Genomic DNA, 12,932 nt, shown 5'->3' with positions numbered 1-12,932 from the left:
TGACATTATGGCCCAGACCAGTAAGGAAATCATAATAAATTTGTTGTTCATTTTCTGCACTGTCAATTTGAAATAATGTACAGTTTTGAAATAAAGGCATGGAAATGTCTTAAATGTTATTTAAAGTCATATTCATTAATTAATGGAAAAAAATATCAACAGGTGAATCAATTTTTATAATAGGTAGGGATGCACTGTAACTATCGGCCCGATGAGTGGGGGGGGGGGGGGGGGAGATGACGTTACACTGACCCAGCCAATACGTCCGAAAAACTGGAACGATATCAAGCGCCGTATCATTCAGCGGCACGTTGGTTGCCACGTGCCTTCATGACAGCAAAATTTTCTTTTTTTTTTTTAACCAAAGTTAAAAAATAGCCGATATCCACAGTAGGTAAAATAAATAATCTTCCAGTGACTTTGAGTTCTTTTGAGCTCGGCATCTCAAATGGAAGGACGTCCGTTGCGAAGCCCTAACAGCTAAGCTAAATGTTAAGCCTAGCAGAGACCTGCTCCTATGAATCTTCCATTACAATTTTCGCTTAATGGATAGTAAATTACAAACGGAATTAATCACAAAACACACTACGGCTCGTCTTCACTCAGACGGGGAATGCGCAAGCACGTATCCATTTGGCAGCTTGCTCAGCAGAAAGAAACAGTTATTGTGCATCCCTAAAAGTAATCATTTAGTTGCAGCCCTACAGAATACCCTCTTCTTTTTTTTTGTATGGTACACTTTTGAAGTGGAAAATTGACCTATATACACACACACACACACCATGTTATATTATTGAATAGTCTTTTCACATTTGAGCTGTCGCTTTAATTTGTCAAGGTTGTGTTGTTTGGCAGAGGCGGACGAATGTATACATCATCAATGAGTTATTTTGATGATATCCCATTCCTATATGAAATTACATAGCAGTCACTTTGAAAAATATCAATTTTCGTATCTGATTGTGATCCTGGCCAGATTATGATATGAGGATGTGATATTCCTGAAACCTTCTTGATGCTCATCCAAACATAGCCACATAAAAGAAATAAAAAAATGAAAGTATACAATCTCGTACCTTGGTTACTGCTGCTTTGGAATCTACCTCCAGCTCAGTCCTATTATGAAAGGCAATCCTTTACTATTTTTGTGGTCGCCTCTCGGAGGAAGGCAGGAGCAGTTCAAAGGTGGTGAAAACTAATGTGGATGACGTAACAGCAGCCTCGTCGACCGGAGGTGTAGGACAAAACAAACGATAAGCTGAGAGCATCCTTCCTTCCAAAAAGATGTCACACAGTCGGGACACCTCCACTTTCTACACTTTTGAACGCAACACACGTTTGGCTTTCGGTTGATAAATGCATGAGCACATCAAACTTACTTTAGAGTATCAAAGGTTTATACATTGGCATGCTTTCCAGTGCAATTCTCATTTGCCGAAGCTTCAAAGATAGAAAGGTGCAATGAGGTTAAGATTGAATGGGGAAAAATAATCATGTGCCTGTCTATGCCAAGATAAATGTGAAAGACATTTTGTAGCAACTAACCTATATTCTGTTTTTCAGGAAAATCAAGCCTTTTCACAACCTCGGGTGGAAATGATCCATGCCTTACACGCACGCACACGCACACACACACACACCACACACACACACACACACACACACACACACACACCACACACACACACACAGAGGCAATGGCGGATGCCTTGGCCAGAGGACAGGCCTCGTTTTAGTGCAGTGACCCATGAATGTTGTCTCGACTGAGGAGCTTTTAAAGCAGCACTGGCGTAAAAATTTCACAAGGAAATATTAAAAAATGATGAAGCAGTGGGAGGCTGGGGCTTTGCCAGCTAAATGTTTCCTCTTTTGAGGAAGAGTAGAACGAAATGTCTACAGCATGTACGTTTGATCTGCTGGTAACGGGTTACGTGCCGCAATGGCAGGTTTGTAGAACATTCAAAAGTGTGCTTAAATCATTAAAGGACAACAGGGCACTTCAAATACATACAGCAGTATTAAAGGCCCACGACAGCTATTTTCGTGTTTTATTGCGAAATCCATACATCATCGTATGTTTGAAGGTAGGTGGTGAAAACGTGAGAAAACACTGAACAATTTTTGCTTCAGTGTTGAAATATATGGCATTAAACTCTTTTTTTAACCCTATCACAGGTCTGAATTTTGGGGGCGGCAGGGATGACGCTGTTGCAGCGTGATGCTTGCTGAATTTCAAAGGCCAAGAACTTATTCCATTATCATTTTACTGCCTCTGATCTTGGTTTAACAATGTTCTGTGTTACACAAATGTGGTCACGAAACTAATTAAGGTCATAACCTGAGGTTCCACCGTGTTTGGTCTAATGATGCGGTTGTGCATGGGCAATAAAATGAGCAAAAGAAACAATATTATTAATATAAAGAGTGCACCACTGACCTGCTTTGCTTGTTTCTGCAGAGTTCAAAGCTTCAGCAGGAGTAAAACAGCACACACCTCGATAGTGTGGATTAGGAGGGGACCCATCCCAAACACTTCATTGTTTTTACATTTTATAGAGATACACTTCCTTTTCAATTCATGAGACAGTTAAGGGTAATTACCTGCTCAATTAATGAAAATTTAGTTTTTTAGTTCGTTTTTTTAGTTTTTAATAGGATAGATTACTACCATAATTTCAATCTTTGCTACAGGAATAAAAAGAAACACTGTCGCTGCAGTAAAACAAACCACAAACGAGCTTCTGTGAAGTCACACTGATGTTGATCTTTGCATCATTAGTTCCTATTTCTCCTTTCTTGTCCTTTAAGAATATGGAGGAATAGAACAAGCTGCTCGCTCCCAGCCTTGCTCCTTTGCGGGAGTGAGCTCATTAGCAGACCTATCCACGAACTTACCGCAGATATCTTTTGGAGCTGATCCAAATTCATGCTGTGAATTTCTGCCCAAATCAAACCCTGATCATTTCCCTCGGTGCTGTGGCAGCTAACAATGAACCCACATGACATCGGACGTAAGTCTCCTCCTGTGGGAGGCTCCAATACCTTGTTGGAATCACACCGGAGCTGCACCAAGTAAAAAAAAAAATCATAGACTTGGTGTGTGGGCTACAAAGGCAGCACAAAGGACCGGACCTCCTACAACGGGAAAATGTGTTCATACTTTTATGACATGTTTACACACACAGAGGGTTGAAAGGGAACCCAGTTGTGTCCATTCAGGCCCCAATATGAGGTTCTCTGTGCTACGTTAACAAGAGTGAAACTTGCAAGTTATTGACTTGTTTCTAAACAGAGCAGAACCTTGATAAAAACAGACCCCAACTCACTGTTGTCCTCACCTGCAAAGCTTGTCATAGCGAGCACATAGACCGCCAGAGCTGTTAGTCTAATGACTTTTACAAGAGTTAACGACATACCAAACTCGATCAGATGACAGGCTTCACGACCAAAAGTAGTCAACATTGCACAAATTCACTCACCATGTGGATTGGATTGGACCGAAGATCACATTTAGCAGCAGAAGATAAAGGGTGAGAAAATGTGTTCTTCAGTATAGGCACCTGCTGTACATGAAGCCAACTTTTCAACTGCAATACAGAAAGCATTTAAAGGGCAATACTGTTCTTAAAATGGCACTTTGTTTAATTTTAATTAGGAAAATGGAGTTCTGTTTTGATGGCTGTGACATAAAGCAAACTTGTATGTTTACTATCAACAACTTATATTATTACAGTTGTAAAGTCATTCATTAATTTTCCATACCGCTTTGCCTCACCAGGGTCATGGGCATGTTGGAGCCTATCCCAGCTTAATCCTGGGTGAGAAGCAGGGTACGCTCTGGACTACCAATCGCAGGGGACATATAAACAACATTCACACTCACATTCACGCCTACGAGCAATTAAACTACCAGCTGTGTTTTTTGGAATGTGGGAGGAAGCTGGAGTATCTGGAGAAAACCCACACTGGCACAAGGACAACAAGCAAATTTCACACAGGTGAAGCTGGATTTGAATCCAGGTCCTCGGAGCTGTGAGGCAGGTGAGCTAACCAGTTGCCCACTGTTCCACCCTGTGCACTAAAATCCATTTACATCATTGCTGCTTTTTATTACAAATATTTTGATGGATTAAAAGGATTAATTGATTCCAAAGCCTCAATGTAACTTCATGATTCATTTTCATTTTATTCAAGTCCCACCCCTAATTCATCCATATAGATAAATACAGACAGACACACATACACACCCAGACTGGAAAGGCATGTCATTAGCAGGCTGTTTTGTAAACCCAGATCGTGCTCGAAAGAATTCCCTCTACTCTCTGTGATTCAGCCAATCTGCAAACGCAGCCACAGCAAACAAATTTGTGTCAAACGTACCAACAAACTCTGTGAACATAAACCACTGCCGCATCGACATCTCTAAATGATTAATGAGCCAATGTTTACTTCGTACACATAAAAGGTGTAGAATTTGTTTCAAATCAAACTTATCTCCACCCAGTGTATATCATCTGAAAGTACTACGACAGTTTAAAACTAAAGGATGTAGGTAAACATTAACCCCATGTTAAATTGTGGAGAGTTTCATGTGTGATCAACTATAAATATGACATTTACAGGGGCTCACATCTCCCTTCAGGCAGAGGAGATAAAAAATGTATAACAAAATGAATGAAGCCCTAAGTGACAAACGAGTGCATTCACATAGGTCTACACTTCTGCAATTATAGTCACTCGCAAAGAAGCAGCAGCAGAGTATGCAGGAGAAGCAGATCTAAGAGGCGAACGGGGTTGGAAGCAGCTAAAAATGAGAAAAACACCAGAAACCAGGAAAGAGCATGAGAGAAATGTCTGAGTCAGGAAAGGAGAAAGGAATCACGGGCCAATGAGTCACGAGGAGAAGGTGCAAAAACATAATCGGCCTCAGTGCCATCAATAAAAATCTCTGAGGACCAGAGATGACGGTGTGCAACAAAATGAGAGGACCCAGGAGTGGGGGTCCGTATGTTCATCATATCCAAATAAGGAAGTTTCATCTGCAACTGCGCTCTCTGGTTTTCATCTGACACTTTCCATCCGCCCATTGTCTGTCCCACTTCTCCTCACGAGGGTCGCAGGCGTGCTGGAGCCTACCCCAGCTATCTTCGGGCGAGAGGTGGGGACACACCCCGAATTGATCGCCAGCCAATAGCAAGGCCCACATAAAACAAAAAAAACAGTTGCACTCACATTCACACCTATGGGCAATTTTAAGTCTTCAGTCAACCTACCATGGGAAAAACCAGCTGACACTTTGACTATCCAAATATAATATTCACAAACACTGGATGCACATGCTCAGATGTGTGCATGGTTTCCTCGGAGCCCTTCCATAATGATGACAATTATATTCTCTGCACTTATATGATAAAACAAAGTACAGAGGAACCAATGGCAAAACACTTGGCAGTCGTATTTGTGAAGTAGCAGTCGTGACCTTTTAAAAGCTCCTTTGTTTTATTTTACAACAGCTGGCTGTTTGTCATTCTCTTGAGCCCACCAGTGGTTTGTCCACATTAATTTGAGCTACTTGTTTGTAATTTCTTGTTTATTTGGGCTTCATTTCCTTGATTTACTACAATGGAAAGTCTTGATCGGTTAATTCCTTGTTGACATAGCTCAAGTGGCTTTAGATGGCATCACGTTGCATCCCTTTAGACAGCAAACTAGTTGAGGTTGATTGTTGCAGCAAAGTAGTCCGCACAGCATTTCACTTTAATTGCTTCAAGACATCAATCGGCAGAATTCCTAATGATCAAGTCATTTGTTATTATATTTGAAAATTTCCCAACTCCTGTATATCTGAATTCATTGATATTTTAATTAATTAATTGTCCTTGGTTTTAAGAGGGAACGCGGCTCTGTGGGTGTGAACGTGTCATGGGAGCCTTTTGTTCAAATTGCGACCATTCCACAGAATAACCACAACAAAAAGCAACATGACGGAAGAAACATGAGGCAGCAGTATGTGATTTTTTTTCTTCAACCTGACTGAAGGATCATACTGGAGCTCGTCTTCCTCTGACATGACAGAGGGCTCATCTCACATAAGTGCCGTATCAGTGCCAGACGCAGAAGCCAGACCAAGTCCCATCTGAGCTTTATGTGAGAACTGCGCTATCTCAAAGTGATGACCAAGACAACATCCCATACAGACCTTAGCACTTTTTGAAAAATTAGTTTGGCCACTTGTTAAAAAAAAAAAAAAAAAAAAAACTGTCTAGTGGAATCATGAGTCTGCGGGGATTGCAAGACGGAGGTTGTTTCCGAAGCTGAGGTGGAATACATCCTCCAGTAAATTTCGCTGGAGGAGCTGCTATCTGCGAGGGCCAGCTTGTCAAAAACCCACTTTCTACTTCATTACCTGTTAAGCGCAGGCATTATTGAGGGAAATAAGGCCCAGGCAAGATAACCCCAAAGAATTTGTAGGTCAAGCAGAAACAGGCAACCTGTTTCCGTCTGATAAAGAGGAAGTAGCACCAGAGAGGCCATTCAGCTTCCTGATCCATGTCAACTCGGGTCTGCCAGCTGCCCTGCGCTGAGGTCATCCAAAATTTCCTTGTCCATCTTTCCACGCAAGGGGAGAGTCATGCAGGAATGCGTTAATAACCTTGCATTATATTAGTCCTTGTGTCGCAAAAATGCCCAAACCAGGTCAATTATACTTTGAACAGAAATAAAATGAATATCAAGCAAAATTGTTCACTTTTGAATGGCTTACGATTTTGTGCAGCTTTTTTTTTTTTAAGGATGCACCAAGCTTTTACCTGCTGAAATGCACAACAACTTCTTGTAAAAATTATTCAACTGATAGAAAGGAAATGTATGCACAGCTCCACGATCCAAGTGCTACCAATGAGGTGTATTAATAAACTTATAAACACATTTCATAATGCGGTTGAACACACAAGCATAAAATTGATAGTAAATATTGTAGTAGGGACTGTGCAGATGAATGTGCCTTTAAGAGGTGGGACATAGTAGGATGGAATGTTGTCTCTGCTCCTCTGTGGCTGAGTTTCTGAATGAGAGCTGTGGCCAACAGCAGCTCCTGCGTGAGAATGCTGATTGTGGTTAGTCCAATTCAATAAACAGCTGAAAAGTCCACTGCTAACTTTTGCTCTCCGACTCCAAATTGTAGTGTGCACAGTGGTGTCTTGACATTATTAAGTTGTTCTGTGACAGAAAATTCTAAATTAAATTTGAAATCATTGTTTCTTATTGAAGTGGCACGGTAGTTCAGCTGGAAAAGCGTTGGCTGCACTGTTCTGAAGACCCTGGTTCGATCCCGGCCCCGCCTGTATGGAGTTTGCATGTTCTCCCCGTGCCTGCGTTGGGTTTTCTCCGGGCACTCCGGTTTCCTGCCACATCCCAAAAACATGCAACATTAATTGGACACTTTAAATTGCCCATAGATGTGATTGTGAGTCTGATTGGCTGTTCGTCTGTATGTGCCCTGGAATTGGCTTGCAACCAGTTCCGGATGTACCCTGTCTCTTGACCGTTGACAGCTGGGATAGGCTCCAGCACTCCCCGCGATCCTGGTGAGGATAAGCGACAAAGAACATGGATGCATGATGGATGTTTCTTATTGAGCACTGCGATGGAAGACTGGTCAGCACATCTGCCTGACGGTTCTGAGGACCGGGAGTTCAAAACCACCCTTACCTGAGTGGAGTTTGCATGTTCTCCCCATGCCTGTGTGGGTTTTCTCCAGGCACTCCTCCCACATCCCAAAAACATGCACAGAGCTGTGATTGAAGGTCCTAAAGTGCCCACAGCTGTAAATGTGAGTGGCAATGGTTGTTTGTTTCTATGTGCTCTGCAATTGGCTGGCAATCAGTTCAGGGTGTGCAGCATCTCTAGCCCAGAGTCAGCTGAGATAGGCGCAAGCATGCCTGAGGATGAGTGGTGCGGAATATGAATGAATGAATGAATGAATGAATGACTGAATGAATGAATGAATAACATAGTCCTCTGTTCATTATTGTAAACTAAAACAATGGTAACAACCTATTTGCGGCCAAATTGCAAACATTGTGACTGATATTTCCCTTGAGTGGTATTCCACACATAATCAAATCAGCCTCTTCCACTACAAGCCATGCCCACTTCTTTTCTGTCAAATTAGACAGGATGGATGGATAGATCGATCGATAGATCGACAGACAGACAGAGACAGACAGACAGACAGACAGACAGACAGACAGACAGACAGACAGACAGACAGACAGACAGACAGACAGACAGACAGATAGATAGATAGATCGATAGATCGATAGACGATAGATCGATAGATCGATAGATAGATAGATAGATAGATAGATAGATAGATAGATAGATAGATAGATAGATAGACAGATAGATAGAATTTGATTAACCATGGACGGACCGAGAAACAGACAAAGACGGAGAGAGAGAAAAACTAAATAATCTCCACAGGTAAATGGAAATACAAACTGTGCATGTATTTAAATATTTGTGTGAGTCAAGAGTATGTCCACCACGAATTTAACCTCTATACAGGTGGACAAGGAGCCCATTTTTTTGCTGGCACCACATCAGCTGTTTTATTATTGAACGACACAATGTTTCATGTGCTCTGAAGTTTAGTTATAAAAACAGCCGGCAGCACTCTGTCAAGTAACTGCTTATGGCCGTTAAATACTTAACCGTACAAAATGTCATCTTTCTGAGAGTAAATGATGTTTGGCATCTGAAGAGCAAATTTCATTTACTCATGTCTGTGGACAACAGAGATGATGAAGCCATTACTGGGCTTGGCCTGTATCTCGCACACAATAAATGAAGGGTCCTCTCGCAATTGAGAAAAGCAATTTTCCCATTCAGCCACTCCATTTAGGACAACGCTCTCTGCGGGCAAGGGCAAACATAACGTGACGGCCCGGCTGCCGTACTGCTCAGAAACTGTGCTCTGAGCCGGAGGTCACACACACAGAATGGGGACAAATAACTTCATTCACAAGGAGAGTCTGATGAATGTGAAATCAGTGCCAGTGACCAGATGACTCGCCAAGTCTGCAAGCTCATTACCAATTAAATCAGACAATTTTTTTTCCTTCCAAAAACAGCCCCGGGGCGGGGGTACGCAATCACAAGCATTCGAGCATGTGGCGCTGCAGATTGATTAATTTCTGGCCTTTTTGTGAAGATGATGTGCTGCGCTGACACTCTCAGCAGGCTAAAAACCAGATTAACACCGTTCTGTCGGTGGCAGCTGAGCAGCGAAGGAGCACTTCCTCTCGCCATACATTTTGCTGTCAACTTTCCACACTCATGCTGGAGAATGCGCGAGGGAGAGCAACACATTGTCATCGGGACTATCAAAAAGACTGCAAGAGTCTCACACCGGGCGTTGTGTGGCCATCTGTAGGCGGAATAAATACAACTTGAGAGCAGCCAACAACGGATATCTACAAAGAAAAAGAAAAATGTTTCCTCTTGTTGTTAATCTTCAAATCATTCCATGACAGCAGTTTCAACTATGTGCTTTTACAAATGTACTTTTCAGAAGGTTTTGATCAAATTGTAAATTGCTTGACCCCAGGGATGTTCTTTTGTGGTTCTACAGTTTCTGACTTCCCTCCTTGCACGCTACAGAAAAAAAACCAATATATTGTTGCTGGCAGCAGCGATTCCGACAATGTAGCTTTATAAATATATTTCTTTGTATTTGGACGGCACAACTCGTGAATCAAACTCATGAGAGAAAAGCTTCAGGCAGAGTTTATTCATCGGCAGTGGCAGCTAAGCATCAACATGGCAGTTTCTTTCTGACAACGCGAATGTTCTAGTGAACAAACACGCCTCTATATGCGGACTCTGAGCTTCTTTCTCTACATTGACGCTACGGTTGTCTCTCTGTCACTGAGAAAGAAAGAAAAAGAAAAAACAAGCTCCACTACAGAGATAATAAAGTCGCAGTCGGAAAGCAGCTGAGAGGCTTAATTGTGACAGGAACCAGTTGGTGCAATTGGTTGGGTGATGTTATGATTTTTGGTGTCATGCACATGTAAAGACACACATACACCCACACACACACCTGGACACTAGTTTATGTTAATGGTTCCCATGGTGCCAATCTCCTCGGGTGAAACGCGACCTTACTTCCAGCTGTTACTGCAACATGAGTCTTTTACTTGAGACAAAACACTTTTACTGTGATTCTGCAGCACTTCAATCATTCCAGATCTTTAAAACGTACATCCGACACTTCTACAGGTACACTTTTACAATCTTGCATCGCTCAGACTACGTTGCTATGAAAGAAAAGGCTTTGAGAATGAAGCAAAACACTGCATACTACAACCACCACAGTCAACATAGTTCAATTAATGCATTTTTGATGAAGTCACTCATTATTTTGACAGTATCTTTGTGAAGAAAGAACAGAATTTGCCTTTACATTGTGCAGGAGAGTCAGCGCGTGGAGCACCCAGCAATAAGCAAAAGCCTCCAGAAATGTCTCAGTGACATAAACCATTACCATTGTTGCGACATTTTCAATAAACATTTAGCCCAACCACCAAACACGATGCCTTTGGTGTTAAAAGTACCAAAAGGGACATAAGTGGCTTAGTAATGCCAGCATTTTATCATTGCATCGCTTGAGAACAAGGCAAGCCGACAAACAACTTGTTGACGTTTTGCTGCTCTCAAAGTGGAGATTGTCATACTAAATTGTCCACATGGTGGTTTACATCATACATAAGGCAACAGTTTGGCGTCGATCTACACTTTTAATGGTGGAAAGGTGTACAGTAGAGCCATGATGAGTAGTGTAATGTACTCTGAAAAAGGAACAACGTAAAGTCAAAGCTAAGAAACATGTTGATTGTGATGTCATTGTAGGGCTGGGCAAATTGAGTGATGTAGCAGCATTTATTTTTTTTTTTGCCCCAAAATCAATGTTTTCCGTTGGCGACTTATGTAACCTACTGTATATTGTGACATGGCGCTGAACTGAAAGGAGCCACCATTCATTTCTTTCTTTGGTATTATTTATTTAGAGCATCTCTCACTTTTTCTTGTGCAATTTCTGAAGGAATTTCTTGTCTAAGTCAAAAAGAGTTTGTCCTGCTGCTGTGGAGGGCGGAGATGCAATTATTATTATTATTTTTTGTTGTTGTTGGGTGGGGTGTATCATGCCTGCCTCCTTGACAGATGTAAAGTGACACTTATGCCAATGCCCCCCAGCTAAGATCCAGCATCACAACGGTGAGGAGATGTCACCAAAATTCGGTCAGACCAGAGTTTGTGGGAAGGGTGCCAGCTTGACGGACCCCCACCTACCCACACACCCACAATTCCACCAAAACAATTATGGATAGGATAGCAATAGGATAATCCTGCTTAGTTAGGATCATCAACGAAAAGGTACAATTGAACAATGCGCTCAATATGTATTGTGGTGTTGTACTGTTCAGAGCTGTTTCTAATATTTTTTAACACCAATGTAACTGAGGCACACAAAATATTCAGAACAACTCGCAGAACAGTTGTGTCACAACAACCACAATCTTCTTCTTTTAGAAACATTTTGTTGCCGTTGTTGTAAAAGCAGAGTATTTAATGCAACTCTTAAATTTGATGTCATATTGTGCGTGTGTTTGGTGCGCCTATCCACGAGTCTTTCATTCTGAGAGAAATTAGTCAAAACAAAACAAACAAAAAAAAACGCCCCTCTCCGTGATTTACTCCAAAATATTTCCCCAAAAGAAACAATAGCTTCGCAGGAATTGTAGGAAAGACACGATGTGAGGTGTGGTGGAAAAAAGTACACAAGGTAAAGCCACAACGTGAAAGAATTGGCAACCCACTGGCCACGAGAAGCACCTTAAAAGGAAGAATGTGGCGTTTAGGTGCAAAAGTTGACTATCACTCCAAAGTACAAATCACATTTCTTACCTCGGGGCAGGAACTTTGAGCTGGTGGGGATGTCGACACGATCAAGTAAAAGGCGAAGCCAATGAAAAGCTCCGAGGGGACTGCTAAAACCATTAAAATCCACGCTCCGTTGCAGAAACAGGAGCAGAAGCAAAGTGTTGCTATGCGGTAGGCTGAGCCAAGTGTCGGCGAGTTGGGAGCCTCAGACCTTCTGTCCAGCAGGGCCGAGCCTCCGTGGCACAGTCCCCGCCCCTAGGGCCGCCTTCCTCGGCTCCCCGGGAGTGGGAGACCTCCACCCACCGGACACTTCATTAGGAACACCTCTGCACTCAAATCATGTCCAGTATTTTTCATTTTTTTAACAACTGCACAAGATTGCGCAAGTGTACTGCTGTCATAACGTGATATGATTCATGTTGTAATGTGAAAGATTTAACGTTATAATGTGAGAGGGAACTTTTTTTTCTGGCAGGTGGCAGCAATATGGTTTTGTACAGAACAACAGTATTTACCAAATATTCTGTTTTGGTCTCCCACAAAACAAGGCCATTGATTAATTACAATAAATCAAAAGGTCAATTATTAGCATACTGTTAATGTATATGGACTTGCCCCTCATTAATCCGAATTGGGGGTCACTTATTTTTACACTTTATTGTAGTTGAAAAGAAAAACTCTTTCATAGTCTTATGTTTACAAAAGTAAGTGGTCTGAGATAATCAAACAGTTTGGGATCCTTACCAGGTGTAGGAATTGTTTTGAATGTACCTTGCTTGATGGCACAGCAAAATGTCATATCCCCACCCCACCCCGAGGATTATTTTAACATTGAAAAATGGCTCATTGCAAAGAATGTTTATAAAAATGAGCAATAGGCCTCTCACTTCTGAGTGACTTGTTTAATGAGAACCTGGATACAACACCATCCAGCTCAAATCGGGTAACAGCAGCAAAACAAAGATCTGCAATATTGTTCTTAATCT

At 41.8% G+C, this 12,932-nt stretch overlaps 1 protein-coding gene across 2 annotated transcripts in view; it reads right to left on the bottom strand.

Annotated features, from left to right (window-relative positions):
* Positions 1 to 12,159, bottom strand: part of LOC133502564 (tetraspanin-18B-like) — a 47,092-nt gene extending 34,933 nt beyond the window's left edge. The window contains exons 1-2 of one of the 2 annotated variants that reach the window (XM_061823494.1): positions 11,971 to 12,159; positions 3,480 to 3,587 (exon numbers count right to left, since the gene is read on the bottom strand). The gene's annotated coding sequence lies outside the window, so the exon portion shown is untranslated. The remainder of the gene's footprint in view (positions 1 to 3,479; positions 3,588 to 11,970) is intronic. The other variant, XM_061823493.1, reaches the window with a different exon arrangement.
* Positions 12,160 to 12,932: the final 773 nt, after the last annotated feature.

This window comes from Syngnathoides biaculeatus, chromosome 6, assembly GCF_019802595.1.
Source record: "Syngnathoides biaculeatus isolate LvHL_M chromosome 6, ASM1980259v1, whole genome shotgun sequence".
NCBI lineage: Eukaryota > Metazoa > Chordata > Actinopteri > Syngnathiformes > Syngnathidae > Syngnathoides > Syngnathoides biaculeatus.
Note: the sequence above shows the minus strand (reverse complement) of the source record. Positions and strands in the feature narration are given on the sequence as shown.